This window comes from Sturnira hondurensis, unplaced genomic scaffold (assembly GCF_014824575.4).
Source record: "Sturnira hondurensis isolate 20B ecotype Veracruz unplaced genomic scaffold, ASM1482457v3 Scaffold0008640, whole genome shotgun sequence".
Classification (NCBI taxonomy): Eukaryota; Metazoa; Chordata; class Mammalia; order Chiroptera; family Phyllostomidae; genus Sturnira; species Sturnira hondurensis.
In genome coordinates this window covers 10,316,942-10,329,915 of record NW_028081271.1, presented here as the reverse complement: position 1 = coordinate 10,329,915, position 12,974 = coordinate 10,316,942, and the positions used below count along the sequence as shown (strand labels likewise).

At 38.9% G+C, this 12,974-nt stretch overlaps 1 protein-coding gene across 2 annotated transcripts in view; it reads left to right on the top strand.

The window, feature by feature from the left end:
- The window catches only part of TUSC3 (tumor suppressor candidate 3), a 117,046-nt gene that overhangs the window by 27,279 nt on the left and 76,793 nt on the right, over positions 1 to 12,974 (top strand). The gene's annotated exons all lie outside the window — the stretch shown is intronic.

The following is a 12,974-nucleotide window of genomic DNA, read 5'->3' as shown; positions in this document are numbered from 1 at the left end:
TCAGCGTTGTGGTCAAATATAACTGAGCATTTAAAAGTGAGCTGAAAATCACATTCTAGAAAATGACATTGAGAGGCTCATATTCTTTTATTGTGTAAAATATTTATTGGCCAATTCCACATATAATCATAAAAAAGTTTGTTATCCTTATTTCCTCTACAAAGGTAAGAACGTGATAGAATTGGGTTTGAATATGGCCTACGTAGCTCATCTAACTATATCTTGTAGACAGTGAGGTGGCCCCCTTAGACATAATCTATTTTAATTGTTTAATAGAGAGGATGTGCTTCCTAGGGAAGTCTGTTTGGTTTTCGATCCCTTTGGTGATTAGAACTTGCTTCCTGGGAAATAGAAGTAAACGATTTGGAATGTATGAAATATTTTTTAGTAGGAACATACTAAACAGAATTTTGGACAAGTAAAAATATAATACATATAACACGTGCTGTTTATTTAAGCACTTTTTAAATTTTGAGATCATTGTAGGTTCATGTGCAGTTGTAGGAAATAAAACAGACAAATCATATACCTTTTACCTATTGTCTACAGTGGTAGTAGCATCTTATGTAACTGTAGTGCGATATCACAAGCAGGATGTTGGTAGTGATGTAGTCGAAATACAGAACAGTTCCCTCCCGAGAAGAACCTTTGCTGTTGCCCTTTATTGCCGCCTCCCACATCCATTCCACTGCCCACCTCCAGAATGAGTTCTCCATTTCTCTATTTTGTCAAGACTGTTGATGGAAATGGAATCATAACTCTGTAGGATCTTTGCAGTTTGGCTTTTATTTACTTCTTATAATTCCCCCAAAACCCATCTAAAGCATTTATCAACAATTTCTTTTTTTTATTACTGAGTGATATTCCATAGCGTGGATGTACCATAGTTTATTTGGCCATCCATCTGTTAAAGGACATCAACATCATTTGTAGTTTTTGGCTCTTACAAATACAGTGACATTTGTTTATTTATCTTTAGAGGGGAAAGGAAGGAGAGAGGGAGGGAAATGTCAGTGTGTGGTTGCCTCTCCTGCGTCCCCTGCTGGGAACTGGCCTGAAACCCAGGCATGTGCCCTGACTGGGAATAGAACCATGATCCTTTGGTTCACAGGCCCGCACTCAATCCACTGAGCTACACCAACCAGGGCTCTTGTACAGATTTTTGTGTGAACTTAAGGATTTGTTCTCTGGGATAAACACCAGACAGAGTGTGGTGCTTGGGATGTATGGCGGTCACATGTCCAGCTCTATCAGAAACTGTCTAGGTATTTTCCAGAGTGGCTGTGTCCTTCTGCATTCCCACCAGCAGTGTATGAGTGAGGTAGTTTTTCTGTGTCCTCACCAGCATTTGGTGTCAGAACTACTTTATTTTAGCCATTTTGATAGGGATGGGGTGCTATTTCGTTGTGGTTGTATTTTGCATTTTTCTAATGACTAATGGTATTGAAGATCTTTTTTCAAATTTAATTTTATTTATCTTTAGAGGGGAAGGGAAGGAGAGGGGGAGAGAAATATCAATGTATGGTTGCTTCTGGTGTGTCCCCTGCCAGGAACTGGCCTGCAACCCAGGCATGTGCCCTGATTGGGAATCAAACCACGACCCCTTTGGTTCGAAGGCCCATGCTCAGTCCACTGAGCTACACCAACCAGGGCTGAAGATCTTTTCATGTGCTTGTTTCTCTTGTGGAACATTGTTTCTTGTGCTAAATTTGTCATTTATCCTCTTCAGTAAAATATCTGTTCATGTCTTTTGCCAGTGTCTAACTGGATTTTTTTTACTGAGTTTTGAGAGGTTTTTATATATTGTAGATTCTAGTTCTTTATCAGATAGATATGTGGTTGTCAAATATTTTCTTCCAGTCCATGCCTTTGTTTTCATGCTCAAAACGGGGTCCTTTGCAGATTTTAATTTTGATGAGGTCTAATTTATCACTTTCTCCTTTTAAAGTTCTCCCTTTTCTTGTTAAATTGAAGAACTCTTTGCTTAGCCCTAGATCCCCAAATTATTTTCTATGTATTTTTTGTAAAAGTAATGTGTTTTCATTTTGATCTGATCTTTGGGAGAAAGCATTCAGTCTTTCATCAAGTATGAAATAGCAGTAGGATTTGTATAAATGTCTTTTATTAAGTTGAGGAAGTTCTTTATTCATAGTTTGCTGAGAGTTTTTATTCTGAACGGGTGTTGGATTTTGTCGGTTTTTGTTGTTGTTGTTGTTGTGTATTGATATGATTTTGCTGCTTTAATTAGTCTGTTGATATCATGTATTACATTAAATGATTTTCAGGTGTTGGACCAGTCTTATAATTTGGAATAAATTCTACTTAATTATAGCATATTACTCTTTTTATGTATTGCTGAATTCTATTTGCTAATATTTTATTGAAAATTTTGTATCTAAGTTTATGATACAGATTGATCTGTATCATTTTTATATCATTTTTATGTTTCTTTGTCTAGTTTTGATACCTGAGTTATATTGGCCTCATAAAGTGAGTTGGCAAATGTTCCCTCCTCATTTATTTTTCTGGAAGAGACTGTGAAAAATTAAAATTTAATTTTTAGAAGATTGTGTTACTACTTCTTTAAATATTTGAAAAGTTCTCTAATAAAACCATTTGGACCTGGGGAATTCTTCTCAGGAGATTTTAAATTACATACTCCACTTCTTGTGTGGTTAGAGACATCTCAGGTTGTCTGTGTCTTCGTGACTGACTACTTGACCACTATTTCTTTTCCAGAACAATTGCTTTTTTGTGTGACTGGTTCCACATCTATACCGCGCACGTTGTATTTTCATATGTGGACTGTATTTAGATTTCTGAATCATTTTGAACTTCCCTGGAAACTGAAGTTTTTTGTAACGTCAGTCAATGAAAGAAAGAAAAAAAAGTTTTGTTCATAAGAGCTCGCAGACAGGGAACTTCAGTGGCCTGAAATTTTCAAGAAGGACCTTGTCACAACCTAATAAGGAGTGCATGTTGAGGCGTGGCCGAAAGTGGGTAGAGAAGATGGTGAAGAAAAGCATTTTGAAAAACAGCACTTCAGCTGATTGAGTTCGCCTCCTACCCAGTTTGAGGACCAGTGAGGACCCGAGAGGGCATTAGGACTGCCCCAGCATGGGGCTGGCGCATGTGGAGGCGGAGTACGTGCAGCTTAAGGGGCGCTGCGAAGCCCTACGCAGGCAAAAATACCACCTTAATTGACGTTTTAGTGTAAGAGTTCAGTTTTCCCTAAAAATACGGAACATTTCTGGGTGTACTATAATATTATATATATTTTAGGAAAATCATTTGCTTGCTCCAGAAATTTGAATACATTGATTTCCTATATTCACCATTACGTGAAGAAATACATTTATTTGATCATTGCATTTCTGGAAGGTGTTGTCCAGAAATACTTTATTTTCGAAGTATTTATTTCACAGTTACGTATAATTGTATGTGTTCTGATAACATTAACCATAATATACTGTGAAGTCATACATCCTTTTAGGTAACACGTTACTTAAAGCATTATGTTGTTAAATAAATTGTTAAATGTGGACCCTTAATTTTTTAAATAACACTTAGCTCAAAATAACCTTTGTTTGCTTATTATAGCCTATTTTGTAATAAAATTTACACTTTAGAATAGTTTTAGATTTATAAGAGAAAATGAGTGAAATTAGAAAAAGTTAATATAATTGCTGGATTAAGCTGGTGGTGGGTTGTTAGGAGAAAAGAGGAAGAACAGGTGAGGCATTAGAAGTGAATAAAAAATGTAGACCAGCTATGTGGCTCCCATACCCAGGCATTCTTATTAAATTGTTTTGGGAGGGGCCCAAGGTGGTGACATCTACAAAACTATGACCAAAGTAATTCTAGCACGCGACCAGTATTGAGAAAGGGATCCTTCCTTCCTTCCTTCCAGTATCCTTCCTTCCTTCCTTCCACATGAATTAAATTCTAGGTCCTTCTGTGTCAATGGACTCTTGGGCCATTTTAAAATAAAACTGCCATAATTTTTATAATTCTGTAGAATCATTGTAAAATTCATAGGTATAATTTTAAAATCTTACTGCTTTTGTTTGTGCGACTTTCTGCTTTTTTTCTTTAAGACATTTTCTTCTAGAGTTAACTCACACTTAGATTCTTCAGTTACTTTTGGGTTGTTGAGTGAGCTCTTGGCTTCCCTGTAAGCCCTCTCAGCAAATCATTCGGCTCTTCCTTCACACAGTCAGTTTATTCACAAACTTCAGAATTTAATTCTCACCTTCTTCAGTGCTAACGTTAAACTCCTGGGCCAAATAAAGCTGTTAATTAAGACTACTTGATACAATTCTCACTTCTCCCTCATAAGTGTTAGCTCCAACTTCCTTTATCAAACTGTAGTAAAGGGAATATCACCCATAATTGCTGAATCTTTTAGATGTAGTCTACCACAGAGTTACTCATCTTTTCCAGAAGTCACAAAACATTCTAAGAACAAGATATCCTCTTCTAAGGTTATTACTCTGGATCATTAAATGTAAGAAAAAAAGTTCAGGTGAAAGAAAATGGAAAAGTGTGTGTAGAATCAATCAAGCAGGATGCATGTATAACCGAAGTTTTGGTGAAGTCTTGGAGATTAATATATTATTAGACCTAAATGAAAAAAATTAGTACGTATATATGTAAAAGTATTTTGAAAGGGAAGATGAATAAATTATTACATTGACATATTACATGTTAACTGGCTAACATCTCTCTAAAAAAATTATTGTTTACTATGCCTAAGTGTTGGGAGTTCTGTGTTGTCATACATATATTAATATATATGACATAGGACATTATATATAAGCTCATGTCATTTTGACTATTATAAAAGTTCAGTCTGAAAAAAATCCATTTTATAGATGAGAACATCAGAGCTGAGAGAATCGATGATTTATCCAAAGTCGGACAGCTAATATCCGTCAGGTTGGGATTTGTGACTCTAGAGCTGATAGAATTTAGTGCTTTTATTAAGTGTCCACATTCATCATTGCCTTTACCCTGTGAACAGTAATTTGCATTTTGCTTTTGCATTTCTAATTAAGATTATTAATCTTTTAGGGCAGGGATCTATCAGCCAGCATTTATTAAACTCATTAGATCATGAAAAGCTTTTATTCAGAGTAGCATCTCATAACAGAGACTGGTGAGTTGAAGATCACTGGCCAAAAAAAAAGCCATGTGGAAAAGAGCTCATCAGCCTTTTGTTTCATTAAAGCGAGGTCACATTCTTATGAGATTAGACTTTAAAGTGAGGACATAAGGTGAAAATTGTGTATGGATAAAATTACCCTTGTACATCACTTAATGCTCTAGTAAGTGCTTGGTAAATGGTTTGGGGACTACAGCCCTTATCATTTCCTCTATCCCTTAGATAATATTTCTCTATGGCCTTAATTATTGTCACCCTAGTGGGCCTGGCTATATGAACAAAAGATTTCACTTCTTTGTCAGACTGGCAAATTCTCATAGCATTCACACATTATTTGTCTGGTTTGGATAATACATGAGGACTGTTTCAGGCTTGATTGAATCCGTGACCAGTTTAATATAAAGGATGCTCTAGGGTTATTGCCGAGCTCAATCAAGTTCATTGTTTTTTAAGTTGAAGGCATATGATATAACCTCACTGTACTGATTTTTTTCCTAGTCAAGATCTTGCTGAGATTGGATAACCCCAATTCTTTTACTGTTAGTAGGGTGATGATCACCACATCTCTATTGTTTAAGTCTGTCTTTTTTTTCTTGTAGTAAGTTATTGGGGGAGGTGACGGGAGGGGTACTTAGATCATGTGACTGCCCTATTTCTCATTACCGTTTTAGCCAGTGATTTAGCCATTATCAATTTAGCGTCCATTGATAATCTTTGCCTGAATTTAAGATTGGTGATTGTGAGTTGATGATGTTTTAAAAATTCTGTCATCCTTTCTACATTAATTCCTTGAGATACTCAAAAGAGAAAAGAAAGGTAGGAAAAGGTAGGATAGGTATAGTATTTCAACTCAAAGATTTTTATTTTGTTTACTGATCCATTATTATGACTATTCTTCATTGTTCAGATTGCCCTTAATTTGACCTGTTATGACAAGCCTCTATTACTTTCTGATTTCTGGCTTCACCAGATACTCTAAGCCACCTTTATAGTTTATCTGCCGCAGTGACATCATAGTCTGAAAGGGTGTTGGCCGTCTTAGGTGCCCAAAGTGGCCGTGAGTGGAGGTCACAGGCTAATGTAGCCAGATGGCTAAAAATGGATGGGGATAATCCTCTAACTAGTGTGGCCTCCTCCACCGAATAAACAGGCCAAGTGTTGGTGAGAGTCCCAAGTCCAATGTGCGTCATAGCTTCTGCTTGAAATCTCACTCAGCCCGTGATGGCGGATGCCTTGCGACGTCTGTGACAGTAGTGGGGTCAGGTAGCAGGGCTGGTGACCTGGGCCGTGCTGGCTCCGTCAGCAGCTGGATTCCCGTTGATCTCATCAGGGGATGGTGGGTCTTTACTGTTGGCATCTACATTAGTGACGCATTCATGACTGCTTGGCCGGCATGAGGCACTGGCTTTGTTTCAGTTACTGATGGGGGAGAAGTTTTCCCCCAAAAGGTTACTGTGTCTTCTTCATGTAAAACAGGCTGCCATATTTAGGTCAGCTGCCGTCCTGAATACACCATTTTCTTTAGCCAGTGAGGTCTGTTAGCCCCTTCTCCCTTATTACCCGTTCGGTCCAAGATGACCAACCCTAAAATAGGGAAATTGGATATTTACGTGTACTTGGTAGCCATGTCAGAGGGGGGCATGTCCAAAATTCAAATGACTTGATAAATGGAGGACAACTCATGTCCCCTTCCTACACATTCCAGTAGGAAGGAAACTACGACTGTGTCGTTTGAATGGATCCTCAGGTTTTAATGGCCCTGAGGGCAGGTAGTAAGCCAGAGCTTGCTCAACATGTTGGATTGATCCCTACTCAGAGGACTCTGATCTGGAGGTACTCTATATAACTGTCGAAGAAGACTGCTCAACCCGGGGATACACTTCACTGTCTGAAGAGCCCGCTTAGGTTGTGGGCCTTCCTGGTAGTGATGGAGACTGAAGAGAGAAGCAGTTCTTCTTTGGAGACACTGAGCATTCTGAGTGTGCGTTCTGAATGTGTACATAGCCTCGACAGATTTTATCTGATGCTCTCGAGAAATTGATGCCCACTTCCTTTTCTTACTTTGCATGTGATTTGTCTTTTTACCTAGAGGGCAAAAGGTATTTTTCATTAGAACCTAATAATTTTACTACACTGTGTCTCAGATTTGACTCTTCTGGGTCATGTTCTCCAGATACACAGTGGGGCTTTTTGATGTGTAGATATAGGTCTTGTTTTATTTCCAGAAAGTTCTTTTGGTGTATAGTTTAAAGTACCAGTTCTGTTTCATTGTTTTTTTCTGCTACAGGGTTCCCGTTCTCCATGTCTTGTCTGTCTTTTATATCTATTACCCCTTCTTCCTTCATGTAACTTTTATTTTCTTCCCTGTTTTTAATTCCATTTCTTAGCGTGCTTTATACATTTTCAGTCATCTGTGTTCTTTGCACCTGTGACACGGTGTCCATGTCTACAGGGAGTCGGTGTTTTGCTTTGTTTTGTCTTTTCCTTCTGTTGGTTTCCCGAGTCTTTCTTAACTTTCATATAACATCTTTCTGTATATGACTTCTATTTTGATTTTTTACTTTCTCGAGAATTATTATGTCTTCAAATGCTTGTTTAATTATACGTAATTCAAGTTGGAATACTGTGTTTTGTTTTTCTTTTTTATGGTTGTATTTTAGGAAAAATTTTCATCTATTGAACAATTGGGATTCTTTTATTTTTGTCTTGTACTGACTTTGTATGAATACTCCTGGTTATTTGCTGCTCTTTATTTATTTTTTTTCTTTCCTAGACCAGAAATAGTAGTCTATATGTGGAGGTGATGGTTAGACTTTTAAGTAGCCTAGTAGTTTTTAAATTCAAGTATCTTTTTCTGTTTATGAAGCGGAATAGGTTGAATACAAGAGACCCCTCCCTCCCTCCCTCCCTCCTGGTAGTGTCTTTTGATTCTGAGACAATTGCCTGTCCCCATAGTGCCTGTACTTTCCATGACTTGTCTCACCCCTTTTCCTGTGCCACCAGGCCTCCAAGGCCTGCATTTCTGTCTAAGTTCTCGCTTCCTCACCACGGAGGCTGTGCTGGGTGTTCCCTGTACTTCAGAGCCCCTTCATTTGCATTGGCCATTAGCCACTGTCCTATCTACCTCGTCTCAGCCCTGTTCTCAGTATTTCCCAGTTCAGGTGAGATTTTTTCTCTCTGAGGTGATGTTATTCCCCCTTGCGTTCCACCTCGCTGGGATTTCTCTTCTCCTCTTTTCCTTTTCCACGTTTCCCACCTTACTTCTGTTCTTGCATGTGTTTCTGTAGTTACAGATGGTAATTTTTCCAGTTTTATATACTTTTACCTTCTGTATTGCTGTTTTTATCCTAGTTATAGGTATGAACAGTTTTGTTTGTTCTTCTTGCAGATCTGTTGGTTTTTAGGAACTATTAGTTGGTTGTCATTATCCTACAGGAACTCAGTAATTTTTCCAGTAGAGGTTTAATCTTAGTAGGAAAATCTGGAGCCTGACCATAAGTTAGAAAGTTCTTTGAAGGGAAACCGTTAGACTAGTATGAGGATAATTATGATGTGTAAGTGCTCAATCACATGCAGGTCAAGGTTTTGCAATTTCCAAGTACTTACTAGGATTTCTTTGAATGAAATGAATGCGACGAATACTACATATTGGAGAAAAACACGTTGAAAAGTTTCTTATTACAGTTATAGAAGTAAATAGGCTCTAGCATAGCATTTTATTTTTCTAAACCTACACTATTTATCAGGATTATAACTGAAACAATATCATTACATTTGAATGAATGTAGAGTCTTGATAGCTATTCTCAGTCATTCAAACTGAAGATGAAACTTTCTACATTTTACCTTGAAGCCAGGAATATTACTCATATAGATAAATTTATGTTCACAAATTCTGTAACATTCATGTTATTTTCAAGCATTTGTCTTGATTGCCCTAATTTTACCAAACAGGGTGAGGCAAAGTAGGTTTACAGTTCTTCGTATGGAAGATAATGCAATCATTTATAAATAATAAAACGAGTAAACTCTGTGTTCCACATACTCACAGCTGTAAGCCTACTTTTTCTCACCCTGTATGTTAGTCATCCAACATGTTAAGTGATGGTTTGTGTTGCTCATGGCCCCAGATCTTCGTCCCTAAATCATTTCTCTTAGATGCACAGGAGGCTGGGTCTCATAGGAATGAAGTGATACATTCCAGTACTCTGTCAGCTAAAACAGCTTCAGACTGAGCCCTTCTTTGTCTCTGATGACAGTGAAACCTAGTGAGTACATGACTTGCTGCTTTTATTTATCAGACAACAGTGACTGTGATGAAATGGTGAAGACACCCGTTACCAGGCAGACCTGAGATTGCTCCCCTGAGAAAGGCGTATACCTGATGCTTTTAACCTCAGAAACCAGTGAGACAGGGATTGCGTGGTGTCATGCCACAGAGGGGGAAATAAACCGAAAGTATCTGTGACTTTGCCAAGTTCATCCGTTGAGTGGAGAGCCAGTACACAGCCCAGATTCCAAATGCTGTCTATATTTCTTCTACGTGGACAAAAGCTAATAAGCGTAGTATGACATTTGGAAGTTATGCTGAGAGCTTTGTGGTTATTTTTATACTTGTTTGATTTTACACCAAATTATTAGTTTCACACACCTTTTTTCTTTCTGAACATAGACTAGTATGTGTGTTTTGTAGGGGGCTACCATGCAGAGTCAGATGAAATTATTTCATCCAAGAAGCCTCTCCATTTTTTCCCGTATTTATTTATTCCAGCTATTTTCATACTTTTGTGTGTCTAAAATTTACTTGGAAAGCTGATAAAACATACTCTCGTCCTTAGAAGGGTCTAATTTAACATTTTAATGTGTTTAGGAATTCATATTAAAAAATAATTCACTTTCAGTTCAACTCTGCATTTAACGAGCAGGCTTGTTTCGACGCTGCCACACTGTCCTAACAACAAGCTAAATGTTGAACAGACTGAAAGGCCCACTGTTTCTGGACCCGTAGAGATCCAGTTTGGAGAGGACGGTGAAAAGAGGGAGTCACACTTCACCAGAGCAGAGACTCATACGCAGAAATCATGGTGGGAACCAGGGCTGGGGTGGGAAGACCTGATCTGGCGTTGATAAATTGCTGGAAGCTCTGTGTGGACAACTGCTAGGGTTAAAAAGCTCAGGGCAATCTAGTTATGAGGAACCCCTGTAATCCTGTAAAATTTACTCTAGGAGCTTGACCAGGTTCCTGCAGTAGATATCAGAGAAAAATCCTTGAGTGGGAAAAAAATCATTTTGAAATGTAGCAGAGCGTTGTTCTTTTAAAAAATATATATTTTTATTTATTTTTAGAAAGAGGGGAAAGGAGGAAGAAAGATGGAGAGAAGCATCAATGTGTGGTTGCCCCTACCAGGGACCTGGCCCTCAACTCAGGCATGTGCCCTGACTGGGAATCAAACCGGTGCCCCTCTGATTCTCAGGCCAGCACTCAATCCACCGAGCCACAGCAGCCACGGCCAGAGCACTGGTCTTACTTAAGGCTCGCCTTCAGGGCAAATAGTTACCCTGACCCTCGTATGCTGGGGCATTAATCAGAGCTTAACCGACTGGGGAAGGAAATACCTAACTCCACCTGATTCAGCACTCCTTGCAGGGCAAAGGAAGCACCCACTCCAGACTACCCCAGCCACTCTGTCCCACCTGACAGTGGAGGGAGAAGAGTGAGAAACAATTGTGAAGGTCACTGTTCTGAGGCATAGGCTCCCCAGAGGACCAAGCCCGAATCACGGAGCGGTGGAGCACGGAGCGGTGGAGCACAGAGTGGTAGAAAGGAGCAAAAAGACTGCCCCTTTCCCCCATCTCATCACTCCATCACTAGTGGCCTATTTATAGCAGTCTTTCCCCTAATATATCAGGTTGGCAAAAAAAAAAAAAAAGACAAGACATATCAAAAGGAAAAAACACAGTCTGAAGAGACAGAGCAAGCAGTAGAACCAGATACAGCAGGGATGTTGGAGTTATTAGAACAGGAATATAAATGAACTATGATTAATATACTAAAGGCTCTAACGGGTGAAGTAAATAGCATTCAAGGTCAGATGGGCAATATAAGCAGAGAGAGGGAAGTCCTAAGAAAGAACCACAAAGAATGCTAAAGCTAGGAAACTGTAACAGAAAAGAATGCCTTTGAAGAACTTATTAGTAGATGAACATGGCTGAGGAAAGAATCTCTAAGCTAGGGGATATATCAGTAAAATCCTTGAAAATTGAAAAGCAAAGAGAACAAAGACTGGAAAAACAATAATAGCCAATGGCTATAGGACAGAAGGAGAGAGAGGAACAGAATAAAACCATCGGAATCAATAATGACTGAGACTTTTCCAAAATAATGTCAGACACCAAATCACAGGTTGAGAAAGCTCAGAGAACACCAAGCAGGATAAATGCCGAAAGAACCAACCAACAAACATAAAAATACAAACATGAAATAAAAGAATAAGATAAAGTTAATAAAACAATACTATTTACATCAGAACCTCCAAAAATGAAATACTAAAGTATAACTCCAACAAAATATGTACAAGATTCATATTAGGAAAAAAACCTGATGGGTGAAATCAAAGAACTAAGTAAATGGAGAGTTACTCCATGTTCTGTTTTGCCAAGATGACAGCTCTTTCCAACTTGGTATACAGATTCAGTGCCGCCTCAGTCAAAATCCCAGCCGGTCCTCTTGTGGATACAGACAGGCTGTCTAAAGCTTATGGAGAGAGGCACCGTGCCCAGCGTAGCCAACACAACACCGAAGGGGAAGAGCCAGGTTGGAGAACCGATGCTACCTGACTTCAGGCATCACTGTAAAGCTGTCGTGATCGTGAGAGCCTGGTATTGTTGAAAGAATAGATCAATGGAATAGAATAGAGAGCCTAGAACTAGACCTCCATAAATATAGTCAGCTGATCTTTGAGAAAGAAGCAAAGGCAATGTGAAGGACCAGAGGCAACACAGTGGACACAGAGGTGGTCTCTGCGACAAGTGCTGCTGGGACCACTAGACACCCACGTGACAAAAAGGAATCTCACAGCTGTCACGAAAGTTCTGCCAAAGTAGAGCACAGACCTAATATAAAATGCAAAACTGCAAAATGCCTAGAAGGTAACAAAGGGGGAAACCTACATGACCTCGGCCACAGCGGTGCCTTTTTAGATACAACAACAACCAAAAAAACCCAGAGTCCTTAAATCACTGATAAGCTGGACTTCATTTAATGAAAAATTTCTGCTGTGCAAAAGACAGTCTTGAGAGAATTAAAAGAAAAGCTACAGTCTGGGAGAATATATTTACAAAAGACATATCTGATAAAGGACCATTATCCAGAATATACAAAGAACTCTTAAAACCCAACAGTAAGAACACCAGCAACCCAATTTCAAAAAAATTACAAAAGACCTGAACAGGCACCTCTCCAAAGAAGGTATAAAGATGGAAAATCAGCATATGAAAAAATGCTCTACATTATGTGTCTTCGGGGAAATGGAAATGACAGTGATAGGCACTACATACGGATGAGAAAGGCCAAAATCCACAGCACGGCCCGCGCACCGAGTCCGGACTGGGATGCGGGGCAGCAGGGACTCTTGCCGCTGGAGAACAGCGAAGCCTCTTTGCAAGACACTTTCTCACGAAACTAAACAGATTCTTGCCATATGATCTAGCAATCGTTCATCTTGTTATCCAAAGAAATCAAAAACTTATGTTCATACAATAACTGCACACAGATTTTCAGAACAGTTTCGCTCATAATTGACAACAACTTT